A 12271-nucleotide genomic window follows, 5' to 3' on the forward strand; every position below is an offset into this window, starting at 1 on the left:
CTGGAGCATGCAGATCTCAGCTCACTACAGCCTTGACCTGTGGGGCTCCAGCAACCCTCCCGACTCAGCCTCCCGAGTAGCTGGGACTACAGGCAGGTGCCACCACGCCTGGCTAATTTTGATATTTTTTGTAGAGGCTAGGTCTCACTATGTTGCTCAGGGTCGTTTCAAACTCCTGGACTCAAGAGATCCTCCCACTTTGGCCTCCCAAAGTGCTGGGCTTACAGGAGTACACCACCACGCCCAGCCCCTCAATGCCAACCTCTAAATTCAGGGTTCCTGCCACACCACAGTATCCTGAGCAATCTTGTCTTGGAAAAGTCACGACCAGCAACCGTCCTGATGTCTTGGGACTGACTTCTTGTCCAAAGGGACAACTTGGCTCTGACCCTTTAAAAGCCTTCCCCACGGCTTCAAAATGTGTGGTAGCAAGCAACAGAGAAACTGCGGATGACTCACTATCAGCAGCAGAAACTTTACTCCAGAATCGCCCTCCCTGCCTCATACCCTCCCCTGCCCAGTTCTACTGTCTTTTCTAGACGGATGGCAGCTGCTCACTGGCTGGTCTCCTGACAGTCTGCCTTTACTCTGGGACTGTGACTTGCATTTCTTGTCTCTGGCAATGAGTAGTCACAGGTAACAACAGGTTACCTTTTTACAAAATAATAGAGATGGGATCTCACTATGTTGTCCAGGCTGGTCTCCAACTCCTAGCCTCACGTGATCCTCCTGCCTCCGCCTCCCAAAGTGCTAGGATTAACAGGCATGAGCCACTGTGCCCAGCCATCAGGCCATTTTGGAACCCTCTTATCCAAACTTGTGACCTTTCCTCAAAGTTAAGTGTGGCAAGAATCTGTCTGACTTTGGTCTGGGTTTGGTTTGGGGTATGGCCTAAGGGTAATGGGCACTGGGTGATATAGCCCATCCAGTTATCCAAGGCTGTCAAAAGGTAAACTAAGTCCCACTCTTCCCTATCTTCAGAAAAGGACCAGGCAGGAAAAATGGAAAATAAGACTCTATCCTTAAAAGCTCAGGAACCACCTCAAGCAAAGCGCTAATGGTTACACAGTTTCTCCTAGGTAGAAACAGAGTGTCTGTTAGAGCCGGCACTCCTAATTCAACAACCTCCTTTCACACAGTGGGAGACTGGAAAGTAAAGTGGAGAAGTCCACGCAGTTCAGCAGAGGCAGGGCTGGCACCCAGGCCTGGGACTCCCCATTCATTTTTCTCACTGAGCCGTGCAGTTCCCTCACGAATCCCAGGCACATTCTGTGTAGATGACCCAGGTGATCCCACCCCACCCCCAACTTCCAGAAGGGTTACACTGTAATGGTTTGTGTCACAAACCTGTATGATATAAACCTATGTCCATGCAGTTCCTATCCAGGCAGAGCTGCTTCCAACAAGGGCTATCCAAAGAGGCCTCGGCTGGGAGTGACCACCCTAAACCTGCCCTGCGATTTCCGGGATAACCTTTTGAGTCTTCCCAGCTTGTGGGATCACTGGGATGGGATGAAGGAAGCATGGACAGCAGTGTGTTCTGTTTTCAGTAAGTCTGCTTCATCCAGCATCTCCCCCCACCACTATTTTCTCCCTCATCCTCTCCATCCCCTCCTCTAGTTCCTCGTCTACTGCCACCACCACCTCCTCCATCTCCTCCACACCTCCACCACCAGCACCTTTCAATCCCTGCCTCCACTTTCTCCTTCTCCACCACCTTCTTCACGCCTTCCACACCAAGACTACTAATCCCCTCCCCTCCAGCACCCCTCCAAGCCTCCGCTACTTCCTCCTTCACTGCGTCTGCCACCTCCACCACCTTCTTCACGCCTTCCACACCAAGACTACTGATCCCCTCCCCTCCCGCACCCCACCACCCCACCTCCTCCTCCTCTGCACAAACACCCACACCAGCTCTGCCCCAGCTCTGCTTCCTCCTCCAGCAACACCCCCAGCTGCTCCTCTCTCCACTCCTCCTCCACTGCCCACACCTCCACACCGCCTCCAGCAGCAGCTCCACCACCTAACCTGTAGCATTAAGGTAGGTCTTCTAGCCAAACATGCCTCTAAGACCTTGGTGCTTCTGAAACAAAACGGGTGATCAGTGTTTTAATCCATAGCCAGAGTCACTGAGATTTAGCAGGCATTTGAAATGAACCAGGATCGATTCCTTCTATTTTTGCTCATTTTGAAATTGCTTATCTAACCTCCCCCACACACACACACACGCGTGCGTGCACACGCACACACACACACAGGCTCCACACTCAGGCTCCTGATCTCTCTTTCTTACCAGAAGACCATAGGTACTCTGAAATGAAGCAAGCAATGGTGCCCTTGTTACAGGAGCCTGATATTCATAGACTGTTCCTTTTGATTTCAGCCTGGAAACACTGGCACCAAACCAATGTTAGAAAGGAGGGACTGCACAGAGGAAGTTTAAAAGAGAGAAGGCGAAGAAAATCCAACCCAGCTTTGATCAGAACAGTCTGAAGATGAATCGTGGTCATTTCATAGGTCTCTGGGTGGAGGTTAATGCCATTTTGAGACAAGGAAACTGGGTAAAAATAAAAAAAAAAAAGAGGGAAGCTGAGAAGAGATGAACTTTCTGATGGAACAGGGCCACCTCACCGAGAGGATCAAAGCTGCTCGCCATGCAGAGGCGAATGAAGGATTATTCGCTTTCTATTTTTTCACGCCTGCAGCACACATGGGGATCTAATTGGTCGGGATGCGAAATACAGCCAGCCAGCCCCCGCAGCAGGGCAGAGCCCACGGGGAAGCTGGTGCTTGCTGCAGCTGCAAACCATTAAAGGCAGGCTCAGCACCCTGCGCTACTTTAACTGCTCCTCTGTGCGTTTCCTCAGCTTACAGCCCCCAGCGTCTACTTCCAAGCCTTTCTGATCTCAGAGGTGATGAGCTTGACGGCTGCCAGGCACGCCTGCTGGGATTCAGGGAATGCAAAAGAGGAGCCTTAGGGGAGGGCGATGCACAGCCCCTGGAGGGAGGGGCCGCTGGGCTATGAGGAGGCTGGGACTCTGGCCCCTGGGGTGGCACTGCCTCAGTTCTAACCCACACCGCCAGGGGAGATACCAGACAACAGGGAGTAAAACAAAGGGAGGGCCTGAAAACCCACACCACTGTGCATTGTGACTGTAGGCACATTACTCAACCTCTCCAACTCTTCATTTCCTTGACTTTGAAATGGGGTGTGTGCCGAGCCCACAACACAGCTGTGAGGATTAAATGACATCAGGGATTGTTGACTAATGAGGGGAGTGTCTGTTGGTTACTGTCATGGATCACACCCCTCCTTCAACCTTCTCTGACAACCTCTTGAGCTAGGTCCAGTTTCTTCCAATTTCCCTTCCAGCCTTCTCCACCCTTCCTCCCTAGTGAAACCTTCCCTGCTTGCTGAGGTCAGCAGGATCATAGAGCCCTCACTTGCCCCACTGAACCCCACTAGTCGTTCATCTCAGGCTCCCATCTTTCTCTCTTAGCTGTCATCCTTGGGCACATCCTCCTAGCTGGCATTGCCACCTCCAGTCCCCCCACACCTCCTCCTCAACCGCCCGTTATCCACATATACGAAGCTGTACAACTCAAGCCAACCCATCCACAGAGCCCACCCTCTGCTGAGAACGCAGGAGTAGCCCCTGTCACTCACAGGATGAATCCTGAGCCCCTCAGCTCTGCTCCCCTGTCCCCAAGCCCCCCACTGTCCTGTTTACAGCTGTCCCCTTAGCCAGGAATGCCATCAGTCTTCTTCCGGTCTGCCTCATCCTGCAAGACACAGCTGAGGTATGATCTCTTCGGGGTAGTTTCCCCCAATGCCAGACAGTAACCTCGGCTGAGCATCGTACATGTGTTTCCATACTGTCCTACCTCGACCACGTGGAACTGAAATCGTGGGCTTGCCTAAATCTCTCCTCCACGTGAAGGTGAGCTTTTGGGAGACAGGAATGCATTCTGACTCATCTTTGTAGTCTCAGAATGTAGCATGTTTAGCACAGTGCCTGGAATATAACGTGTATTCAATAAGTGTATTGTGAACTAATTCATGGCCATCAATTGTCATTTGTCTCTCTGCCTAAACTGTCCAATTAAGTTGAAAGCATTTGGAGCATCGGGAATGCGTCTGACTCACTTTGTATTCCACACAATGCCCAGCACATAGCACAGCCTCAACCCAGAGTTGCTGGTTCTGTGGGGCACCATTATCGATAATGCCCCTGCTGTGTTCTGTGCTGTTTTCTCAGCATCTCAGACCAAGCTTTGCACACAGCAGGGGCTCAATAAACATATTGTAAATGAATAAATAGTGTATCTTTGTAGGAAAAACACCTGTTCTGGTCAGAATATGCAGACTGGTTATGACCTGGGTTGAATGGTTATGACCCCCTGCCCCAATTCATATGTTGAAATCCTAACTCCCAAAGCGATGGTGTTAGGAGGTGGGGTCTCTGCTGGGCGCTTAGGTCATGAGGGGTGGCACCCTCATGAATGGGATTCCTGCTCCTAGGGAAGAAGCCTCAGAGAGCTCCCTCACCCCTTCTACCATGTGAGGTTACAGTAAAAAGAAGCCTGTCTTTGAGGAAGGGGATCCTCACCAGACCCTTAATCTGCTAGTGCCTCGATGTTGGACTTCGCAGCCTCCAGAACTGTGATACATTGCTGTTGTTTATAAGCCACCCAGTCTATGGTATTTTGTTATAGCATCCCCAACAGACTAAGACAGAAGGCCTGGGTTCTAGTCGGAGTAACAAATCCAAATTAACAAGGCCAAAAGATAACTTCTAATTTTCTCCCAAACTCCATTTCTCACCCCAAAGCCCCAGCAAAAATTCTCCATGTTGATAAATGTAGTACCAACATCCACCTAGTTGCTCAGACCAAGATCTAGGAGTAATATCTGATTTGCCATAAATCTCACATTCCACGTTCAATTCACTGACAAATTCTACAAGTCCTGCTTCCACAATGTGTCCAACCTCTGACCATCATCACCTTTCGAGCCCCACCCTACTTCAAGGTACCGTGATCTTGACCTTGTAACTGGTCTCCCTGTCCACATGCATGATGTGCTCTTTTCATTTTATCACCTTGATCTTTCTGATATCCCTCCAAAACCATTCCACTTTACTTAGAATGAAGTGCAAACTTTTTTTTTTTTCCCTTTGAGACAGAGTCTCTCTCTGTTGCCCAGGCTGGAGTGCAGTGGCACAATCTTGGCTCACTGCAACCTCCACCTCCCAAGTTCAAGCAATTCTTCTGCCTCAGCCTTCTGAGTAGCTGGGATGACAGGCACATGCCATCATCCCCGGCTAATTTTGTATTTTTAGTACAGATGGTTTTCACGATGTTGGCCAGGCTTTCGTGAACTCCTGACCTCAAGTGATCTGCCCACCTCAGCCTCCCAAAGTGCTGGGATTACAGGCATGAGCCACCGTGCCTGGCCGAAGTGCGAACTTCTAATCATGGTCTACAAACCTCATGCAATCTGGCCCATGCCACCTTCCTCCTCTACGAATCCTCTCCTTGCTGTTTTCTTCCAGACATGCTGATCTTTTTGCTGCCCCTAAAATACTCTGGTTTCTTCTCACCTCAGAACTTGCTATTCCCTCTACCTAGAAAGCTCTTCCCCAAATATTCGTGTTTCTTAGTTCAAATGTCACTACTTCAGTGAAGCCTTCAGCAATCCTAGGTGTGATATTAATTGTCTATGTCAATTTGACTAGGCCATAGGGTGCCCAGATATTTGGTCAAACATTTTCTGGGTGTGTCTGGGAGGGTGTTTTGGATGAGATTAAAATTTGAATTGATGGAGTAGAACAGATTGGTCTGCCTAATGTGAGTGGCTTTCATCCAATCAGTTGAAGACCTGCATAGAACAAAAAGGTTGACTGTCCCTTAAGAAATAATTTCCTTCTGCTTGACTTCCTTGAGCTGAGACATCAGTCTTTTTCTACTTTCAGACTCCAGCAGGAACATCTGCTCCTCCAGGGTCTTAAGCCTGCCAGCTTTTGGACTCCAACTTACACCATCAGCTCTCCTAGTTCTCAGGACTTCAGACTCAGATTGGAGCTACACCATCTGCCTCCAGCTTGCCGGCTTTCTGAGACTTCTTGGCCTCTTTAATTGTATGAGCCAATGCCTTATAATAAATCTTTCTCTATCTATGCATGCACTATTACTTTGTTTCTCTGGAGAACTCTAATACACTAGGTAAAACTGTATCCCTCTACCCACCTCATGCAATTCTTTCTTATCTGTTTCTTGACTGTTTGTGCCTGTCTCTTCTCAACCAGAATGGAGGCTCCTTTTTCAATACTATATCTCTGGATGCATGCATGGCACATAGAGGGTCCTCAGTAAATACTGGTTGACTGACTCTTTTCCCTCATTAGCCATGTGACCTTGCACAATTCATTTGACCTCTGAGCCAATTTCTTCACCATTACAACAGGGATGGCATCTTGTCTCCGTAACACCAGGGCTGTTTGAGAGGACCCCCAGGCACACAGCTATGAAAGTGTTCCTTGCTCTCTTCGGTCCGTACATCCAAGATGACAAAGAGAAGAAGGAACAACGGTCGTGCCAAAAAGGGCCGCGGCCATGTGCAGCCTGTTCGCTGCACTAACTGTGCCCGATGCGTGCCCAAGGACAAGGCCATTAAGAAATTCGTCATTGGAAACACAGTGGAGGTCGCAGCAGTCACGGACATTTCTGAAGCGAGCGTCTTCGATGCCTATGTGCTTCCCAAGCTGTGTGTGAAGCTACATTACTGTGTGAGTTGTGCAATTCACAGCAAAGTAGTCAGGAATCCATCTCGTGAAGCCCGCAAGGACCGAACATCCCCTCCCCGATTTAGACCTGCGGGTGCTGCCCCACGTCCCCCACCAAAGCCCATGTAAGGAGCTGAGTCCTTAAAGACTGAGACAGACTATTCTCTGGAGAAAAATAAAATGGAAATTGTATAAAAAAAAAAAAAAGAAAGTGTTCCTGACAAACATAAGTGTTCTCCGTACTAGGGGTTGTGTCTCATTCATCTTTGCACCCCCATCCCCTCTTTCCCTCCCCTCCACTCTTCCCCTCACCCTCTACAGATGCTCAATAGGTGTTTATTTTCAACAATGAGTTAAATCATTTTATGGCTACCTCAATTTTAGTCAATTACATCAGTGAAGACAACACAAGAAATATCCACTCATCACTGAATACCTTAATGCCTCAGAAACTTTGGTCAGAAAAGAATGAAAGGTAAAGTTGGCGGATCCATAGCAAGAATTTGGTCATATCTAGTCTAACAAGAGTAATAGGAACCTTAAAAAAGCTTTACAGTATACAATGAAATGGGCTCTCTCATTTGCTAATAAGCATGCAAACGGGTGCAACCACTTTGGAAAGCGATTGGACTATATCAAAATTTTCAGACCATTTAAGTCAGCAAAGTCTCCCTGTCCTAGATGTTTCCATGTGATGCAGACTTTGATCTAAATATAAAATCAAAAATTATCAATCTTTTAGAAGCAAGCAAAGATGTAGATCTTCATGACCATGGTCTAGATAATAGATTTGTAGATAGGGCACCAAAAGTTCAAGCAACTAAAGAAAAAAAAAGATAAATCAGACCTCATCAAAATGTAAAACTTTTGTGCATCAAAAGACACCATAAAGAAAGTAAGAAGACAACCCACAGAATGGGAGAAAATGTTTGCATTTTCTCCATATTTCTGATAAGGGATTTTTATCCAGAATGTAGAAAGAATTCTTGTAACTTAACAATAAAAAGAAATATAACACAATTTTAAACTGTGCACACAATTTGAATAAACATTTCTCCAAAGAAGATAAATACACAAACATTCAAGAAGCACATGAGAAGATGCTAAACATACTAGTCACCAGGAAAATGAAAATAAAAGCTACAATGAGATACCACTTCACACCCACTATGATGGATATTAAAAAAATTAAAACGGAAAATAGCAAGTGTTATGAAAATACTGGAAAGCTCGCACAGTGCTGGTGGAAATGCAGAATGGTGTAGTCGCTTTGGAAAACAGCTGGGCAGTTCCTCAGAAGGCTAAACACAGAGTCACCATGTGGCTGGTAATTCCACTCTTGGGTTTATACTCAAGGTTGGTGAAAACATGTCCACACAAAACTTGTACATGGGCCAGGTGCGGTGGCTCACGCCTATAACCCCAACACTTCGGGAGGCTGAGGCGGGCAGATCACTTGAGGTCAGGAGTTTGAGACCAGCCTGGCCAGCATGGTGAAACTCCATCTCTACTAAAAATATAAAAATTAGCCAGGTATGGTGGTGGGCGCCTATAATCCCAGTTACTTGGGAGGCTGAGGCAGGAGAATTGCGTGAATCAGGGAGGTGGAGGTTGCAGTGAGCCAAGATCATGCTACTGTACTTTAGCCTAGGTGACAGAGTAAGAACTTGTCTCAAAAAAAAACAACAAAAGCCTCCTATGTAAATATTCAGAGCAGCAATGTTCGTAATAGCCAAAAGGTGAAAGAGAAGCTTTAAATGTCCGTTCATTGGTGAATGGATAAACAAAAGTGGTGCATCTACATGATGGAATATTATTTGGCCATAAAAAGGAATCAAGTACTGACACTGTGATAACATGAGTGAACCTTGAAAATACTGTGATCAGCGAAAGAGGCCAGACACAAAGGGTCACCTATTTTGTGGTTCCATTTACATGAAATGTTCAGAATAGACAAATCCATAGAAATAGAAAACAGATTAGTTGTTGTCAGGGGCTGGAGAGAAGGAGGAATGGGTATGGGATTTCTTTCTAGGGTGATAAAAATATTCTGGAATGAGATGTGATGACAGTTGTACAACTGCGAATATGCTAAAATCTACAGCATGTACTCCATAAAAAGTAAATTTCATGATACCTGAATTACATCTCAAAAAGCAGTGATTTAAGAAGTGCTCATTGTAGCATTATTTATACTAGTAAAAAGTAAAATAGTCAAAATATCCTTTTATTAAAAAGAAAATTAACTAATAATCCATTTATTTGATAGAATTACACAGCCATTCAACTGTGTCTATAAAATGTCATCATACCACGTAGAATGATTATAAAATAATATTAAGTAAGACATAGTCATGACTACTTTTTAAAGCACAGTTCTCTGGGTGTTTTTGTTGAAGTCTGGAAGAAAACATACCAAACTTTTAACAAATGTTGGCTATAGGTAGTGAGACATGAATAATTTCTTCTTTTTGTTACTTTTCTATATTTTCTAAACTTTCTTCCAACATGTATTACTTTTATTACTTTTTTTTTTTTTTTTTTTGAGACGGAGTATTGCTCTGTCACCCAGGCTGGAGTGCAGTGGCATGATCTCAGCTCACTGCAACCTCCATCTCCCAGGTTCAAGCGATTCTCCTGCCTCAGCCTTCTAAGAGGTGGGATGGCAGGGGTCCGTCACTACGTCTGGCTAATTTTTTTTTTGTATTTTTGTAGAGACAGGGTTTCGCCATGTTGGCTAGGCTGGTCTCGAACTCCTGACCTCAGGTGATTCACCTGCCTCAGCCTCCCAAAGGGTATTATTTTTATTTTATTTTGTTATTTAAAATAACCTTTTTAAGTTTGTTTACCTGCTATGGATAAAGTGTCAGATTTTCAGCATCTAGTGTTATGAAGATGAGTTCACCTCCCTCAGTTTGGAGCCCGCTGCTGTCTGGCACAGCCACCTGGAGGGCAGCCTCCCAAGAGAAATCAGGCCCAAGGCCCTAGAGGGTTACAAAGCTGCAATACAGATGAGTCCCGAAGAGACTGGCCCCACCCGAAGCATCGCCTTACAGGTAGGGAGACTTCTTTTCCTGTTTTAAATTGCAGTAGGTTTTTAAAATCCCCATTGTCATTTCAAAGGTGGCATGAGGCAGCTGGGTCCCCAGGCCTGTGTCTTTCCTTTGTCTGCCCCACAGACTCCTTATTTCCCTTCTGCCTCCAGTGGCCACCCTTTGGGCAGGGACACAGCAATGTTGTTACAGGTGTTGGCTCACTCTGGCCTCGTTTGCTCTGGAAAGGATTCTGGTCGGATCAAATGGCCCTGTGGAAACTCAAGCTGAATTGTCTTCATTTTCTATCATTTTATTTTAACATCCCAGCAGTCCCAGCCTGTCAGGGTCTCCACCGGCAGTCAGCCATTCATCAATTTAAAACATAGCCATAAAGTTCTGGAAAGGGTCCAACTCCACAGAAGAAATCAATTCTTTTCTTCTCACTTTTCTTTGAAGGCAGGAAAGAATCTGCTCATGCGGACACAAGGCATGATGACTTTTGCGTCAGTCAGGAGCCTGCTTTTAGAGAGTAATACTCAACATTTCATCCACAGGCCAAAACATCGCCCTATGGAAGGCACCAGTGCTACTACAAAACCAGTATTACAAGTGATCTTTTTGATTTCACAATTATTGTAGACCAGGTGTGGTGGCTCATACCTGCAATCCCAGTAATCCCTCAGAGGCCGAGGTGGGAGGACTTGAGCCCCGGAGTCCGAGACCAGCCTGGGAAATGTAGCAAGACCCCATCTTATTTAAAAAGAAAAAGAAAAAAACCCATCATTGTACGTGCTTAGTTATCACATTTCTCATTTAATAATAACACTTAGTACTTGACAGAGGGACTTTTTTTATATTAACTCATACAATGCTCTCAATAACCCATTATATTACAGCCCATCTTACAGATGAGAAAATCGAGGCACTGAGAGACAGTCATACATGTAATCTTGCAAATGGAAGGTTCTTAAAAATTAGCCAGATTTAAGGATTATATGAGCATTAAAACTATATTAAATACTTTTTCAGGAAGACCTAGCTTCACTCTCTGGAGTGGAAGGATTTTGTTCTAATTTGGTCTCATCTGCTCATGGCGATTCACGGGAGATCTTCGTGGGTTAGCAGAAAAGGGAAAAGAATGCAGAATGACATGCTCACCCTTCTCTTACCAGCCTGTATCCAGTCATAGCAGAAAGACAGGCGATAGAGCAGAGAGTACCCCACTAAAGTCCAGTGGAGGTGGCAGGACCACCTGTGAAAAAGCCATTATTTTATAGAATGCCAGAGACATCTATCCAACACAGAGAGGAGAAATGCTGAGTCACACTACACATCCCCCATTGTAGACCGTGTGAAAGGCACCCTGGAGTACCGTTCCCCAGCAGACTGAAATGTGAATGGTGACCCACGGAAGTGTGCAATGTGAATTTCTGTCCCTTGGTGATCTCAGGGAAGTCCTTCGAGATCCTGCAGAGGTACCTAGAAACAACGGCCTGGTACACAACCCCAAACATTTCTGCCCCCAGCTTTTGCTTACGGCCTGTCTTCATCGTGATCAATGTCTCCTCTGCAAGAGAAGTGGAAGACTGATCACCAGAAGCTTCCATTCTGCTGTGTGGGGTCTCCTAGAGAAATTTAGGAGCAAAATCCTCCCTTAGAACAAAATCATCTGCATCTGCTATTTCCCATTTCCAGATGTTTTTTACATTGATAAGCATCTCCCAAATGTTTCTCCTTGCATTGCTGTTCTTTTAAAAAAGTAAACATAAAAAGCTAAGGCACTGTTTCTCATGTTCCTCAGTCTTCTCTAAGCCAAGCCTGCACAATGCTTTCTCACCCTACCTTTTCTGCATCTGAATGGACCGAGGAGACTTTTAGGGGTTTTACTTTCCATGTTTTTGTGATTAAATTAATAAATGTACTTTTTCATACTCTATTTCCCCCTTAACCTCCGCTTCCTCGCCGTGAGACAGGAATTGCTGTGCTAGGCCATTATTGCCATGATGTGGTCTTCAAAAACCTGGAGACTTTCCCTTAGGACATTCAGTGCTTAGTCCTATTATACCTCTGTCTGGAATATGCCACAGTTCAGAGTTATCTGAGCCACAGCGAAAAGTGGCCTCTTACGTCTGGGGCGCGGTGGCTCACGCCTATAATCCCAACACTTTGGGAGGCCGAGGCAGGTGGATCACCTGAGGTCAGGAGTTCGAGATCAGCCTGGCCAACATGGTGAAACCCCGTCTTTATTAAAAATACAATAATTAGCTAGGTGTGTGGTGGTGGGTGCCTGTAATCCCAGTTACTTGGGAGGCTGAGGCAGGAGAATCACTTGAACCCTGGAGGTGGAGGTTGCAGTGAGCTGAGATTACACCATTGCACTCCAGCCTGGGCGACAAGAGCAAAATTCAGTCTCAAAATAAAAAAAAAAAGAAAGAAAGAAAGAAAAAGAAA

At 45.9% G+C, this 12271-nt stretch overlaps 1 long non-coding RNA gene and 1 pseudogene across 1 annotated transcript in view; one reads left to right on the forward strand and one right to left on the reverse strand.

Moving 5' to 3' along the window:
- The window catches only part of LOC119625811 (uncharacterized), a 48881-nt gene that overhangs the window by 19900 nt on the left and 16710 nt on the right, over positions 1–12271 (reverse strand). The gene's annotated exons all lie outside the window — the stretch shown is intronic.
- Positions 6567–7070, forward strand: LOC103241936 (small ribosomal subunit protein eS26 pseudogene; annotated as a pseudogene).

This window comes from Chlorocebus sabaeus, chromosome 15, assembly GCF_047675955.1.
Source record: "Chlorocebus sabaeus isolate Y175 chromosome 15, mChlSab1.0.hap1, whole genome shotgun sequence".
NCBI classification, from domain to species: Eukaryota; Metazoa; Chordata; class Mammalia; order Primates; family Cercopithecidae; genus Chlorocebus; species Chlorocebus sabaeus.